The sequence below is a fragment of the Bos grunniens genome, chromosome 2, assembly GCF_055505025.1.
Source record: "Bos grunniens cultivar Pamir isolate PY7600 chromosome 2, Bosgru_T2T1.0, whole genome shotgun sequence".
Taxonomy (NCBI): Eukaryota; Metazoa; Chordata; class Mammalia; order Artiodactyla; family Bovidae; genus Bos; species Bos grunniens.
The window spans coordinates 94,528,417-94,545,275 of record NC_141166.1 but is presented as its reverse complement, the minus strand read 5'-3'; the positions used below and the strand labels follow the sequence as shown (position 1 = coordinate 94,545,275).

General features: G+C 38.2%; 1 protein-coding gene across 27 annotated transcripts in view; it reads right to left on the bottom strand.

Annotated features, from left to right (window-relative positions):
* Positions 1 to 16,859, bottom strand: part of GALNT13 (polypeptide N-acetylgalactosaminyltransferase 13) — a 943,716-nt gene that overhangs the window by 651,999 nt on the left and 274,858 nt on the right. For 2 of the 27 annotated variants that reach the window (XM_086368841.1, XM_086368932.1), the window contains exon 1: positions 9,696 to 10,092. The exons of 19 other annotated variants lie outside the window; for them this stretch is intronic. The gene's annotated coding sequence lies outside the window, so the exon portion shown is untranslated. Of the gene's footprint in view, positions 1 to 9,695; positions 10,123 to 16,859 lie in introns of those variants that run through there. 6 more of the 27 variants (XR_015151981.1, XM_086368872.1, XM_086368881.1 and 3 more) reach the window with 6 other exon arrangements.

The window sequence follows — 16,859 nt, the reverse complement described above, 5'->3', positions numbered from 1 at the left end:
TATTGTTGTCTGCAACAGCAAATGAAGTGTCTCATAACCAGCAATTCAATGTGTTAATTCAGCTGCACCATCCAATTACCTACAATTCATCTCAACATAGGACACAACAATAAAACTCTTAAAAAATCTGTGACAAAATGCCTGCTCTAGGTTTACCTAATAGGAAAAACATTATCCCAAAGTCAGAGAATAGAAGCCATGGAATATAAATTATAAAAGTTGTTCATCATAACCTATCGATTAATATCACAATGAATTTCTGACATGAAGTCAATAGTATAGAGTTAATAATAAAACATATATTGGAAATCTTATAAGGAAAATCGGACCAAGGAATGTGAGAACTGGATGGCAACTGAAATTGGCATCCCCTCAAGTATCATAGCATTCCCTTGGAGCCAGGGCTGCATACTGCCAACTGACCACAGGGCCCAGGCACACCATTCTAAAAGTAGACAAAGGTAATGAGATGCAAATTTAGCATCCCAAGCCTCCTGCTAAATGACCCAGATGCAAGAGCTAGAGCGTCTGTCTCTTACCTACTCAGGGACTAGATGATGAAATGAACAGAAGCTTTTTTATTTACATTTTTATAGAATCAAAAAAGGAAAAAAAAAAAAAAAGCTAATAGATAAGTCCAGCCCTGCTCTATGAGGATGTATTAAGCCACAGAAGAAGGACAATTTAAAGTCAAGAGCATCATGAAGAAGGAAGAGAGGAGCCAGGAAAAAATACAGAAGAAAAAGCATATTGAGAAATTATGAAACAGTATTTATTTCAGAAGGAAAGACAGAGCTCCCCTGAAAATCTACAGGATATGAGTGAAATCTGAACCATGATTAGGCACAGGCTGGTTTCTAATATTTTTCAGGACAAGTGATGTATAGTCCCATTTGAGACTGAATTATCAAGAGAATCAAAGAAATATGAGCTTTGAGGATTCAGAAAAAGAGGTGGAATTTACCATGAGAGAAAGAGAGAAGACTGTAGAAGTGAGTTTTAAAATTCAGTCAGTAATCTCATACCTCTCACTTCACTTACAGAATCTGAAAACAGAATTGTTTTTAAGTGTAGATTTTTACGTTTTAAAATACCAGGCAGGTAGAATGACTCATTACTGGGGTATCTAATTTAAACAATTTATAACAATCTAATCAAGTACCCATTTAAAATAATATTTTTAAAACTGAAGAAAGCTCATTAAATACTACATAAGTTCTTTAAACAAGAATAGATAATAGAAAGTTGCTAAAAATCAACCAAATATCAGAAGGAGCACCTCCTCAAAGATAAATACATCAATTCTCTATAAATTAACAGTGATTACAAATGAGTATAGATACTCTATATTATATAAAGCTTTCACAAAACTTATTTAAGAAAAATATCAAGATTTTTCAGCAGGATTTCCCCAATCCTTTTTAAAATATTAATATTTCCTAGTGTAATCTAAATAATTTATGAACAGTAATTGCAGGACAATAAGGTATTTTTTATTTTAACTAAGGTAGATCTTAGTTATAGATTGAAATCTCTATATAGAAATCCCTCTTACAGGTTTTTTCCTTTTGTCTACATCTCTGTGTTAACTTCTTGCTCTTTTCTTTTTTTTTTTTGCTAGGGATGGTGGGGAGAGGGTGGGTGGGTCTGCACCGAAGAAAAGTCAAGAATAAATCTACTTGAAGAAAACTACTGTTTTTCCACATTTATTATCTTTCATAATTAAATTTCTTTATTAATCTGGTGCTATGACTTCTAAAGGGTAAACATGTTTTGTTTTTGACTTTGTTCATCAGATTTTCTTCCTTTACTTTTAAAGGCAAAAATTCTTCAAATAGGAAACAAAACACAGAAATCTGGGTTCCATTTTCATTTCTATTGCTTCAAGCTTTGTGACTTAAAGCAGACCATTAACTGTTTCATCAAAATAGCATAGTCCATGCTCCACCATTCAGCAACTTCCCCTGGGCAACTCACTTAACCTTTCTGTGTCTCAATTTCCTTGTCTATAAATGGAGATACTAATAAAACCTACTTTCAGGGGTTGTTATGATTAAATGAATTAATTAATATCTGTTAAGTATTCTGAATAATGTCCAGGACATAGTAACTTCTATATTTGTTTAATTGACTAAAAATTATTAAATCTGAAACGTGTTCTAGAAGTAGTTCGGTTGCTTGAAACCTTGTACATCAAACTTATCTAGAAAAATGTTTATAAAGATAGATCCCTATGTATCTATCCCAGGCAAATGAGAATATGTATCAGTGGAATCTGACAACCTATATTAAAACAAACAAACAAAACCTCTTGAGATAATTTCAGTTTCCAAACTGGTTTGCTGGCAATGACATTAAACAACGTCTCAAGTCAATTTAATTATATCCCACACAGTCCACCAGTGTCCACTTCCCCTTCCATGGCCACAACAGTCACTGTCCAAAGCAACTTGGGGTTTAATAGCATCAGTCAGTTTTACAAAAGCAGTTAGAAGTTTAGCTTTGGAATTTTCTTTCTTACCTAAAGCAAAACTGCTTTGTCCTCATCAAGGAAAATAAACATGCAAAAAAAAGGGATCAAATTGATCCCTAAAGACTGGGACATACTGGTTAAAGAGGATAGAATAAGTTCTTGAGACATGCTCCTTTTGTTTTTGCCCAGTATTCATTCTTTATCCAAGGACACAGATTGGCACTGTCTTAGTAATAATGATTTGTGGTTAACTACCACAAAAGATCAAATTGCCTCCAATTTTCTAATTTTTTCAAAAAAAAAAAACTGAAGCAGTAAACTGAGGCTTAGGGTAACTGTTACCATCCTTCCTAGATACAAATCGTATTGCCCAGACTTGCAACTAGAAAGAGAAAGGAATAACTATAAGGACAAAGTCACAGATATCACACCCACGCTGGCCTGTGTTGCATGGGTGCTTGGGACCCACTGGGTAGCAGTATATTTGAGTGGTTCAGACTAAGGAGGGTTCCAATCGCAGGCTACAGAATGTGGTGAAATAAATTACCAGACTGTGATGAATTTTCTTCAGTCTTTGTTAAATTAGAAAAATAAATGCAATGTAGAAAGTACAGGAAGCTAAATTTATTCTACTTTAAGGACTATATTTTGTGATTTAGTTCTGCCATCTTATTGTTGTTACAATGTCCATTCTTTTATAAAATGACTGTGATATAAATAGACTTAAAAATTATTCTCATTGTGCAAAAAGAAAATGTCCACATGGAAGTTGACACTCATTTAAAAAAAAATTTATTAGTGAAAATGTCAGTTTGAGAACTCTTAGAGCACTGGCTTCAGAGATAGATATAACTGATGTGATCCCTGCCCCTAATATTAATACAGATCAGCTGTGTGATATTGCATATGTGCTTCCTCATTTATCAATAGGGATAGTAATACTACATATAATTCATAGTATTTTGAGGATAAACTATAGTACGAGCTGTTAGATGTTTACTTACTCACAATACAAGTCAAAGTATGTATCCAATAAATTTTAGTTATTTTATCACTTTGTAACTCTTCATCATTTTAACTCCCTCATCAATAAATCAAAATGGCTACAACCTTTACATATATTTGTTTCCAAGTATTTGTTCCCAATTTTGTTTTCATTAGCCTAATGGTGGTACTGCACAGGGGTCTTGATAGTCATATAAATCCCATCCTCTCTATCTGAAACTAATTATATAATAAAAATCTCAAAAGGAAATTAAATTGTTATGCTTCTGGTCTACAAGAAGATAATCCTCCTCCTATGTCAAAATTCATTTATAACAACAAAAAAAATGGCACTGAGCTTATAATAGCAAAGCAATTAATATTAGGCAAGAGACTAAGTTGACATTTGCTACAGTCTCTGAGGTATAATTTAGATGATTCTGAATGTGCAAGCTCTGTCTGAAATTCTCCTGTTTACAGTGGCTACTCAGCGCATGTATTGTTCACCAGAGTACCAACAACAGTTTAATCACACTCTTCTTATAATGTTCTACAAGATCTTAAACAAGATTTAAGTGACAATTCAATGTAGTTTAATGTACTAAATAGAATCCCAATTAATTCTACATCATGGTAGAAACCCTGGAATATCTTGGAGAGTTCCCATCTATCTTAATAGTAAGTACTTCTGGAAGAAAAAACAAAGAAGCGTGAATATTTATCTGGACAGTGTTTTACATCTTCTCACCTAAAAGCGGATCACAAATATGTTCCTGCGATGATGGTTACAGTCACCACTTCCCCTACATCCCTCTCAAGCCATGTTGGAAGGGTTAACCATTAAGATGGAACAATGTTTAACAACCAATATTTTGCATCTTGTTTCAGGTCAATTGTGGAGGATAATAATAACAAACATTAAAAGAGAACCTGATAGTTTATGAGATTTATAATTATTTGGATATTTGAATGAAGTTGGGTCCTCAGAGGAAAGTTAGATGCCAGCAATCTCTTAATAACCTATAGCAATAATTTTTAAAAATTAAGAATTTCAGCTTAAATAGGCCCTAAATATATTAAAGATAAATAAAATTGGAAAACTAATAGCTAAAAATGAATTTTAGCTACTGTATCTAAAAGGGACATTAGAACACATATTAATCACATAAATGTCTTTAGCCATTTGTAATAATTTCTTGATAACTATCTCAGACCAATTAAACATATTATTGTAAATATACTACCTTGAGAACATACACATAGGTCTAAATCTTAATCAAAAAGAAATAAATATCAAATAAATAAAATCTATTTTATTATACTTTGTTCCCAAAGATAATTGCTTATAATGCCCCAAACGATGACCAACTACTAGTAAATTCATGTGTATATTCATTTTCACAAATTTCTGTGAATTTTCTAAGTACTAAATTTCACAATGGGAAGCTGGACTCTTCAAAAATATGTATGTCTGTAACTGAATGGCAGAAAAATTTAACCAAACAATGTGCTTTAATATATAAATTGTAAATATTAGTCTAAAATGTTAAAATGACTTAAAATGTTAAAATGGTTTATCAAAGCAGACAGTATAGGATCTTTAAATGTGATTTATGTATTCAGATATATGCTTAGTGTGTCTGTAGTGCAGCATAGGAAATATTATGAAATATCATCAAGTAGACTGTCAGACTCAGTATATATATATACAGTATGCTATGCTAAGTCGCTTCAGTCGTGTCCAACTCTGTGTGACCCCACAGACAGCAGTCCACCAAGCTCTCCCATCCCTGGGATTCTCCAGGCAAGAACACTGGAGTGGGTTGCCATTTCCTTCTCCAATGCATGAAAGTGAAAAGTGAAAGTGAAGTCGCTCAGTTGTGCCTGACTCTTAGCGACCCCATGGACTGCAGCCTACCAGGCTCCTCCGTCCATGGGATTTTCCAGGCAAGAGTACTGGAGTGGGGTGCCATTGCCTTCTCCGATATATATATATTATATTATATATAATATAATATATATTATATTATTATATTATATATATATAATATATATAATATATAATATAATTATATTATATTATAATATAATATATATATATATAATTTAAAAATAGCAAAGGCATAGTGAAGGTGGAAATTCTGATATTGGTTGAGATACATTCTGATCTCTAATGATAAGAATATTGAGACACATTTAACTTTTTAACAACGTACATTACTTTCAGGTTAAAGTTATATGAGTGGAATACAATGTTTCTATTTTTTCAACTTGAGTTTAAGAAGTGGTAGTTGTAGCACTTCTTTTATATATATATATAGAGAGAGAGAGAGAGAAGGCAATGGCACCCTACTCCAGTACTCTTGCCTGGAAAATCCCATGGATGGAGGAGCCTGGTGGGCTGCAGTCCATGGGGTCGCTAAGAGTCAGGCACAACTGAGCGACTTCACTTTCATTTTTCACTTTCGTGCATTGGAGAAGGAAATGGCAGCCCACTCCAGTGCTCTTGCCTGGAGAATCCCAGGGACCGGGGAGCCTGGTGAGCTGCCGTCTTTGGGGTCGCACAGAGTCGGACAGGACTGAAGCGACTTAGCAGCAGCAGCATATACATATATATGTATATATATATAAGTCTTGATTTGATGTTCCACATATGTTTACTCTGATGACAGGAAGGATTAAAAAACAAAGGCCAGTTAAAATTCTTGGATAATTAGGCATATGGTCACTCAGACTCCAAAGTAGTGATCCTGCTAGATCTCATTAGATTTAAGAGGGCTACATGTTTTTCCTACTGATATCAACACAAGCCCCAAGAGGCAATGTATTAAAAGTCACAATCAAGAACTTGTTGCTTATTGCAGGAGCTGCATCTTGAAAATAGGATGCTTAATAAAGCAAATTAAAGGACAAAACTATAGGATCTGCTCATTTTCATAAAGCACAAAAACACTTATCAGAGACATGTAGCATTGTTATTTATTTCACATGGCAGGACTTTATTCATACTTTACTCTCAATCATCTTCTATAATTTTCTTTTTATTCAGAAATATCAATATCTTCTTCATTTTCCTAACCAGAAAGAATAAAAGTATCCATTTATTCCTTGTTCGCACCCTCTTCCTAAAACGCCAAAATTTTTAAAAAGTTACAAAATCTCTATTAGATGGAAATGTTCTTGTACAACTACCACTTCTTAGAATCAAGTTGGCAAAATGGAAACACTGTATTTCCCTCTGACATAACTTAAACCTGAAAGTAATGTACATCTTTAAAAAGTTAAATATGTCTCAATATTCTTAAGAGATCAGAATGTATCTCAACCAATATTAGAATTTCCATCTTTACTATGTCTTTGCTATTTTTAAATATGAAAAACTGGATAGAGTAGGAGCTGATTTATAAGTAATGTTTTAAAAGCAAAATTGCCTTGAACACACTCCAGAACAATATTCATGGTAAATCCTCAACTATTTTAAGAGGTGACTGTCATAGCATCGTGAAAACAAAAGCAGCACAGGGATTCCTACTAGAAACTTGTATCAGGAGGCATTACATTTCCAGGTACTTTGCAAATTCTCATACACATGTAGTATCACACTCTCACATACATTTCAAGCAATAAAGGAACCTATAAATTATTTAGTGATTGAGTTTGCAGATTAATTTATGGGCCCCAAATATTTTAAGCTGATACATCTGTTCTTTACATTAAAAAAAGAGAACTTTTCACATGTGAAAACCACCGGAAAGTATTCACTCACAAATGTCATGCTCTAGTTTACTTTTAGGTAAGAAGGCTGAGAGATGCCACCATCAGAGCCTCTAAACTCATTTCCTCAATTCTGCACTGACTATTAAAGAACATCAGCCAAGTTAAAGACTTGCACAGAAGGTCAAATTCAAGCAGCGAATGGGTTAAGGACACAGAGGACTCATGTTTCACCTTCTGCTAGTCCTCAATTCCCATTCATAAAAGACTAAGTGAAACAAACAAACAAGAGGTAGAATTCAACTTCTTGTATGTAGACATTCACATAGCTAGGTGACTTCAAAGCCTATGATTAGCTCCATGCTAATCAATCAACCAGTAAGTTTCTGGGAAGCATTTACTAGTTTTCCTACACTGAGCTAGGGTCTGAATATCTGAGACAGCACCTGGCCCCACTCTGGACACTGGGATCCAGAATTAATCTATACCAGAAGCACTTTGTTTCCTTTGGAAAACCTTTCTTTTCTTCTTCCCAAAACTGCTTAGTGCCTCTACTTAAGCAATCAGCTTAAGCCCTAGAATGGGATGAGCATCACAGAAATGGTGAATGAAAAGCATTTATTTAAACAAGGAGGAGAAGCCAGGGAAAATTCTCAGTGGAGTTGAATGTGGGCAGGGGCATAAGGAAGACATGTGAAATCCTGGTTTGCACTGAACGATGCAGAAAAATGGCATGTTTTCTTATGTTGAAAGCCTGCTTTAGGCTATGAAAATTCTCCAAATCTATCCACCTCTTAAGGACTCAAATGATGTTTCAATATTGAGGTTCTAATTCTGCAGGAGAGGAGTTTGTTGAGATCAGGGCAAAGGAAAGATTACTACTGCAACAAAAAAGTCAAGATGAAGAAAAGGAAAGGATAGGTGAAGGTAAGGAGAACGACCTGAGAAGGGGAGAGATCAAAAGTAAGTCACCAATAGGTTCACCTTACTTTTCAATATTCTCAAACCAGCAGGTTTCTCTAACACTAGAGGGCACGAACGCAAACACACACACACACACACACACACACACACACACACACACACACACACTGAGGCGGGGGGAGCAACCTTGAGCAAAAGCAGTCTTCATATAAAGCTGAAGATCCGGGGCCCCAAAGATACTCGAAATTTCAAGGGGCTGGGGCAGTCAGTGTCTTTAACCCTGCAAATAAAATCTCTATGATGCATTTCAGGGAAGAGTGACGGCTCTCTCTCCCAAAGAAACCGCTCACGGATTGAGTGTTACGACAGTTGAAGGCAGGCAGTCCCCAGTGCTCCTCAGACAGCAACACCTTTGCCTCAGGAAAGCTTCCACCCTTTCCAGGTTAGATGTCCCTGGATCCCGAAGCTTCTGTATTCATCTGCCCACTGTCTCCTCCCGTGGCTGCCTGTAAAGAGTGGAGATGTAGACTCTCCACCTGGAAATTCAACTGATTCTAGGCAAAGAACGGAGTAAGAGGAGGGGCACCCGCAGCTAACGCTGTCCAAACAGCAGCCTTCGTGAGCCCGGGTTCTCAGCAGCGCAGAGCCCTCGGACCCGGGGCGGGGAGGCGGCCCTTGCGACTCTCATTCAGTCCCCTCACGACAGCCCAGACAAGAGCACTCCGCTTCCATCCCCAAGTCTCCTCCGGCTCTGAGAAAGGAGGTCTCTGTACCTGGAGGTGCCCAGGAGGGCCGGGGTGTTCTCCCCTGGACAAGGACTCTCGGAATATGGGAGCTGGTGGTGTTCGGGGGGACCAGGCAGGAGAGATGAGAGGAGAGAGGCAGAGAGAGGAAAAAAAAAAAAAAACATAAAAAAATAAGGTAAGACGGAGAGAAAGCGGAAAAGATAAAGTAACGGAGACGCGGGAACATCCCAAGAAAAACAGGGGGAAAGAGAATGAGAGAGAGAGACAAACCCGGAGCGGATGCGGTAAGCCAGATCAAGAATTAGAGAAAGAAACTGACTCAGACACGGGCAAGTAGAGACTAAGACGCAAAGGAAGGCAGAAATATAGAGGAAGGCAACCGTCGAGGACGACACCCGAGACCCAGCGCGTCGCCGGTGTTGAAAGCCCGGTGTAGAAGCGTCAGAGCACCGCAGCGCCACACCGCCCGCAGCTGGTGGGAGAAAGTTGCTGGGGCTGGAAGGCCATGTCCCCCCGGGGCTGAGCGCCAGTGAAGCGCAGAGGGTGGCCAGCGCCCCCCAACTTGGCCGGGGAGCAGAGAGAGCAGGGTAGGGGGCGGGCAGCGGTAGAAAGTTCCGCGCCTGGCGGTCTTTCCTCCGCACTTGCAGCGGCGAGCAAGCGCGCTTCGAGAGCCCGAGAGGCCGGTGTACCGGGTTCGCCGGCGCCCCTTTCCTGGGACTGGTTCGGAGCTGTCGGCTCCGTGCGCTGCCACCCGCTGCGGGACTTCGAGGCGCCCACCCAGGCACTCGGGCCACCCAAAGAGGACTGTTCCCAGACAATCAGAGGGGAAGCAAGAGAGAGAGAGAGACGGAGACCTGCTGTCGTGGCCAGGGATCCCGCGAAGAGGGAACGGCGGTCCACGCACGGAATTCAGCCTCCGACCCAACCCGGCAGGTGCCGGCCGGCTGCGAGGAGTGTGGGGCACACCGATCCCGTGCTCACCTGGAACCCGCGCCGGCCCGCGAGCGCCGCGCGCAGTCCCACTTCCCGCCCGCGCCTCTCTGCTCACACTTCCCCGGGAGAAGAGCGAGCCGGCTCCGGCCTCGGCCAGCCCTGGAGAGGCGCCCTCATAGCGCAGCGGCGGGCTGGAGGGCTCCTCGAGAGCGGGCGCCAAGGCCAAGGAGCCGCAAGAGACCGAGCGAGGGCTCCTAACACATTGTCACCTCGGCAGAGCCGCCGCCACCGCCTGGTCACTTCGCCCCCGGCCCCCGCCCCCCTCCCACCCCGGCCCGCTGCCTCTCAGCCCCTCCTCCTTGCGCGGGCCCTCCTCCTCCTCCCGTAGCCCCAGCCTGGAGGCCTCTCACTGGGCTAGTATAATTTACGTAACCAGCACCCCGAACCCTCCTCCCTCCCGGCTCCCGCTCCTCCCCGGGCTGGGGCGGTGCGCACAGAGCGCGCTCCAGCTGCTCCTGGAGCTGCCGCTCCTGCGATGTGCACAAGTCCCGCGATACTTGGCAGTCACGGCCCCCAAGAGCAACCGAGGGGTCGGGTCCTTTCCCCCCAGAGCGCCCCGCGATCCCTGGCCGGCCTGGGGTCCCACTGTGCGAAAACAGGCTGTGTACACTGTGTTAGCCCAGAGCACCGGATAACCTTCTAGAGGGGTGCTGGGGTGCAGACTGTCCTCGGGAAAGCTCCAGCAACCCCACCCCAGCTGTCGGCTCTCCATTGGAGATAAGCTGCAGGGAACTTGAGGTTTAGGCTCCCTGAATTAGAAAGGACAGACAAGAGTTTGGCCTCTTGTCCATTACAGTTCGTTTACCCTGGCAGGATCCTAGTGTTCTGGCTAGAGACAGCTGCTGCCACCGAAATCATTGTAAGAGACCTGGAAATGCAAAAGGCTTCCTTGTGCTCTTAAATTTTTCAGGGAGCGGTAAAGAAAAAAGCAAGGCTCTGAATTCCTTTCTTAGTCAAGAAGATAGGGTCTCTAACAGCAAAAACACATACACTGAAGCACCTGAATGTCTGCATTTCAGTGTAAAGCTAATGTGTAGTGTCGTAGAAAGTCCATGAGACTGAGTGAATTAAATTATCTGTAAGGGTTTTAGAATAGTGCATGGAAAGAGGCACGAACTTAAGACTCAGATATTATTAGCATCTGAAGACTTGGGACCTAACCCCCTCTGCCATGTGGGAGGGACTCTTCTGGGAAATTGGGATTGCTGAGTTCAGGTTTATGTTTTGCCATTTATTCACTGTTGACCCCTGGTTAGTTAGGGTTTTTAATACCGTTTCAGTTTTCTTAATTTTAAGAGGGATAATGTAGGCCACCTCATGTTATCTTAGCTCCCTCTTCTTAGCTTATACGGGAAAACTAGAGGAGGATATAAGAGTTACTCCAAAAATATTGAGTCATGTTGCATAAATGTCTATTATTAATTATAATCTAGGGTATCAGTGACATTCTTGATTATATCCACGAAAGGCAAATTTTAGAGGCATTATCTTTATATCTTTTCATGAATCAATGATTACCTAAATTGGTATGATAATAACTATATTTAATTTTCCCTCCTACACTGTCCACCCTGGGCAGCACTTCCACCCTCATCAATTAGTGTTTCTGTCCTGTGTGAGGACACAGGGTGCCACTCTTAACACCAAGGACACTGGTCTTTTTCTCTATTGCTTGCTTTTGTCAGTTCTGTTATCACGTCATTCACATATCCATGGCATATTGAGAAAAGTTATGGACCACCAGGTAAAAGGTTAAGCTTCTAAGGCTGACACAGCCACTTATTTGTCATATGTGCTTGCAAAACACATAAGCCCCAGTTCTTACATTCTTCGTCTCTAAAAAAGGTAGCAACACCATTTTGCAACCTTTGTAGTAATATTTAACCAGGACGAGAATCATAAAACTAGTAGTTAAAAGTTATACATGTATTCAGTTATGTATGTACTCTCAAAATATCTCCCTGAGAATTATGTTTTGATGTTTATCACAGCATCCTCAAACTTAGCAGTTTAAAACAATAAACATCTATAAACTCTCAAGGTTATGTGAGTTGTCAGGGTGGTTTCTGCTCTGGCAGGCTCAATTTGGACTGGCTGGTCAATAATGGCCTCGCTCACTTGTCTGCTGGTTGGCAAGCTAATTGGAGGCAGGACTCAGCTGGGATGGATCATCTTTGTTTAAGATGTTTGTCTGTCTTTGTTTGTCTGTCATCCTTCAACAGGCTAGTCCTGTATCCTTGAGTACCGGTGGTTGCTGGATTCTGAAAAGCAACAATGGAGTGTAGACTCCAATGTAGAGTACTTTCCAAAGTTCTGCTAAAACACAGAACGAAGCTACGTGGCCATGCCCAGATTCAAAGGATGAAATAGCATACTCCATGTCCTTGATGGGAGACACTGCAAAACCGTATTGCAAAGAAGAATGCACGCTCGAGGAGGAAGAAGCACATAAGGCCATTTTTGTAATCTTCAGATTCTTCTTAATGACAAGGGAATTTTAAAAGTCCTTATAGTGAATAAATCTGATAGTTATCATCTTAACCAAGTGATCAAGATTAACATCACCAATAATGGGATCAGGTGACATCATGTGCTTCATGCTGTGATGAACTAAGAAGTACACAATAGAACTTATTATTAATAGTATTCCAGACCAAAAAATAAAAGCATAATCAAGTATAATCAAAAGGAAGCAAAAGACAAACCTACACTGAGAGAAACCACAAAATACGCGTACTTTTCAAATATATCACTGTGATGAAAGTCAAAAAAAAAAAAAAAAAGACTTAAGAACTGGTCCAGACTAAAGGATATTAAAGAGACACAATGACTAAATGCAACATATACTACAATGTTAAGTGAAAACACAACTGGAAAAAAACACATAACTATAAGGACATTGGGACAATAGGCAAAATATGAATAAACTCTAAAATACCTCATCTCTAGGTTTTTATCTATGTTTAATTACAACTGATTTTATATCAACATTAAACATCTTGGTTTTGATAATTTTGCTGTGATTGCTATCATGAACTATTCTGGAGTAAAAAGGGCGTAGTGGCTGCAATTTGTTCAGAATGATTCAGAAACACCTACAGAAAAAAAATTATTTTAACAGTTAAGTTTGGTGAAAGAATATAAGGAAATTCTACTTTTTAGTTTTTATGGTTAGTCTGTTTTTACTGTTTCGTTCCATTTTCCACAGCAGCTGCACCATTTCACATTCCCAACAATACACAAGGATTTTGATTTCTCCACATTCTTGCCAACATTTGCTGTTTTCTTTTCCTTTTCCTTCCTCCTTCCCTTCTCTTTTTCTTCCTTTCTTTTTCTTTTCTTTCAAATGGAAGGAAAAACAAAAGGGTTAGATACAACAATTAATGTGAATGAGTATTAAATATAGTAAAAATTATACTGTACTTTTTTCAAATAATAAACTAGAAGCATAATTAATCCGGAATTATTGCAAGTATTTATTTAGATAAATGGGATGACCAACACTGCACAATTAATTAGTTATAAGGCATAAAGTGACTAGATGGAGAATATAATAAAAGACATGAATATGAGTTTGTCAGGTATAATTGCCCATCCTGTAGTTACAAAAAAAGACATATATATATATATATATATATATATATATAAAATTGGGCTTCCCAGGTGGCACTAGCAAAGAATCTGTCTGCCAGTGCAGAAGACACAAGAGACTCAGGTTCAATCCCTGAGTCAGGAAGATCCTCTGGAGTAGAAAGTGACAACCCACTCCACTATCCTTGCCTGGAAAATTCCATGGACTGAGGAGCCTGACAGGCAACAGTCCATAGGGCTGCAAAGAGTCAGGACTGAGTGACTGAACAGACAAATGTATTAAATTAAATTAAATTAATTTAATAAATTGACAGGTTTGGACAAATTATTAGCAGTGAAGAAGAGGGGGAAATGTGTTATATAACTTAGAGAGTTAAGATTGGATGAGTAGGAGAAAGGTGATGCCCAATAGTTTCTCTGTTAAGAGAAACAGAAAGTAAGAATTTTATTTTTTAAAGTGAAAATCTAATAATACATCTTTTTAGTTAAAATACTTCAGTGGCTTCTTATTGTTTTTAGTAAATAGTCTAAAATTCCTAACATGACCTACAAGACATTTATAATCTGGTCCCTAGTTATCTCCTTATTACCTACAATGAGCTAAACACTGGGGTAGGCACTGAAGATAAAGAATAAAGACAGCCCCATTGAACTTAGAGTCTAATCCTCCACCCAGTGAATATGTGTAGAATACTTACATCGTGCAACGTGATTTACAACAGTGAGCAAAAAGACAATGACTGCTTTCACGAATGCCACATTTTGTTGTGCTATATTCTAAACAAATAAGTATGTAATTCTGTCAGGAGGTAACAAATTCTAAGAAGAAAACTGAAACAAGCTAAGAGCTGAGCTTTCAAACTAGTTTGCCACAAATCATTTATACATGTCACATAATATATTGATCACCTTACCCATCAGGAATGACCAAGTACAGTGGCCTCAGATTGCCAGAGTCCATAGCTAGGCAGCCTCTGATCATAAGAGACTTGTTCAGGCCTCTATGGAGAATGGCCTAAGCAAGTGTTATGTGAGTGTGTGTCCAATTCTTCCTGTGGCATACATAAACAGGTATCTACTTCTGGACATCTGCTATAACATTCAGTTGCAGACAACTGACAAGGGCTCATGGAATAGTTTGAAGATTTTTTTTTTTTTTCAGGAGCAAAAGAATATCATATGATGAAGGAACATCACATTCACCATTGTAGATCGGATGCAAGGAGGTTGGGAGGAACTTCTAGTGAGCATATTTCCAATTAATGATCTAAAGTTCCAGTTAATGACCCAAAGTTTCAGCATAAATATCAGATAATCCTATTCTGTATGCTGCTAATTTGCTATTTTTGTGGTAGCTATGTCAGCTGCAGATTGGCTATTCTAATAATACTTGGGCATTCTTCAAATTCCAGCTTTATAATTTTTATTTTTTCTGATAAATATTTTGAATATATTTGAAATCCATTTATATACATAAAAATTTAAAATCACAACTTTAATGAAAGAAAAGTAGTGCTGATGCTTTTAAAATAGCAATTTAACTGATATAAATGTTTAGTCATAAAAGTAAATGTTTAAAATATTTTCACCTACTTATGCAAACAAGTTTTCTCACCTTTGGTGTTGACCAACTATTATATCATCATTGAAAATGTCATGATCAGGAAATTTTATACCTATTTCAAGTATAGAATCAATTAATATAAAGGTGAGTTCATGGAAGCAATATCTCATTAAAATATTTTTGAAGATTTTATTGGAAAGAAACAATTTTGTAGGTCTTATCTTTTTTTCACATATTATTTTTATATAATAATTTAATAGTGTGAATAAAATTCAATCAACTTTTGGCCAAGCTCCATATTAATACACTAATATTTGCTCTATTTATCTCATGATCCATAAAGCCCTGTGTCCTTCTTAGCACCTGACAGTTGCAAACTTACAGTTTTCCATATTTGTGTGATTAATGCCTGTTTTCTCCAATATAATATGGGATACACCAGCTCACAGTTTAAGTTTATAAGGTGGCAGTGGGGGTGGAGGGAGTTATTGTAACTTCACTCCAAGTGAGGTGCCTGTTGTACAGAAAACTTTTTCTGTTAATGAATAAATCAATCCAACCACCTCTTAATCAACAGCTATGCCTTTTCTATAAACTTTTATCTTTTTTATCTTCCCTTTCCTCACTACTTTTTCCCTCCTTGTTTTGAATTCTTGATTGGGCAGTAACCATTCGTGCCAAAAAATTAGGGAAAAAATTAGAAGAAATTTTTAGCCCACGAAAATCTTTCAGCACCATGGAGAGCGGCAAATGAGTCTCTCACAATCAACTTTGTGGTCACTCTAGTCTGACTATGCTACTATTTAACATAAATTGACAAGAATACATAAATAGATAGTAAGTAGGACATGTGGCAAAGACTAACTAAGCCACTATTAAGAATTCCTAAAAAGAGATAAATAAATAGATAAAAAGCAGATCAATGTGGAAAAGCACTGGCATTCACTTAAGGGAATATGGGTTTGCTATCATTTAACCTCTCTGTTTCTCTGTTAAATCCAAAGGCAAATATAAAGTAAAATGTTAAGTACCATCAAAGAGCTTGAAACGATTACATATCCATAACCTCAAGAGTTTTTCACCTCCATATACCATATGGACATAACACTTCTTAGAAGATAAATTACTGAAAAGCAGGAATTGTATCACTGCTTCCCAGGATTGAGTACAGTGCCTGGCACATAACAAGCATTAGCACATATTCATTAAATACATGTACTAAGTTACATTATCTTGTCAATAATATTTCACTTGCTAATTAAAGGTCAGGAAAAATACATTATATTGACAAAATTATTTTCACATCTAAGAATCTAATAGTCACTTTAGCCAACTTATTTTTAGTCAAAATTTAAAACTTAGAGAAACAGAGTTTTTTTTTTAAAAACAGACTAATCACTTCACGGGAAATAGATGGGGAAACAGTGGAAACAGTGTCAGACTTTATTTGGGGGGGCTCCAAAATCACTGCAGATGGTGACTGCAGCCATGAAATAAAAAAAAATAAAAAATAAAATAAAATTGAATATGAACACTTATTATTAAAAAAAACTATATAGCAGGTAAACTTTGTCGATTTTCATATTTTAAAGTTATATTTTAAAACATCACCCTCTTGCAATGAAGACTTTTCAAGTGTACTTTAATTAGTTATTTGATGCTTTACTCATAAGTCCAGTATGAGTAACATTAATATAACATTAATGTAACAACCACAGAATCTTTCAGCCAACAAGAAGCTACCACAGCTCTTTATTTCATCAATGCACAGATTTAAAAACTATTGTCTTACAGAATTAAAGTCAGATATAAGGGACAAGGAAAAGTATTGAAGCCACTATTTTTAAATGTTTTAATAAGCGATTCCCAG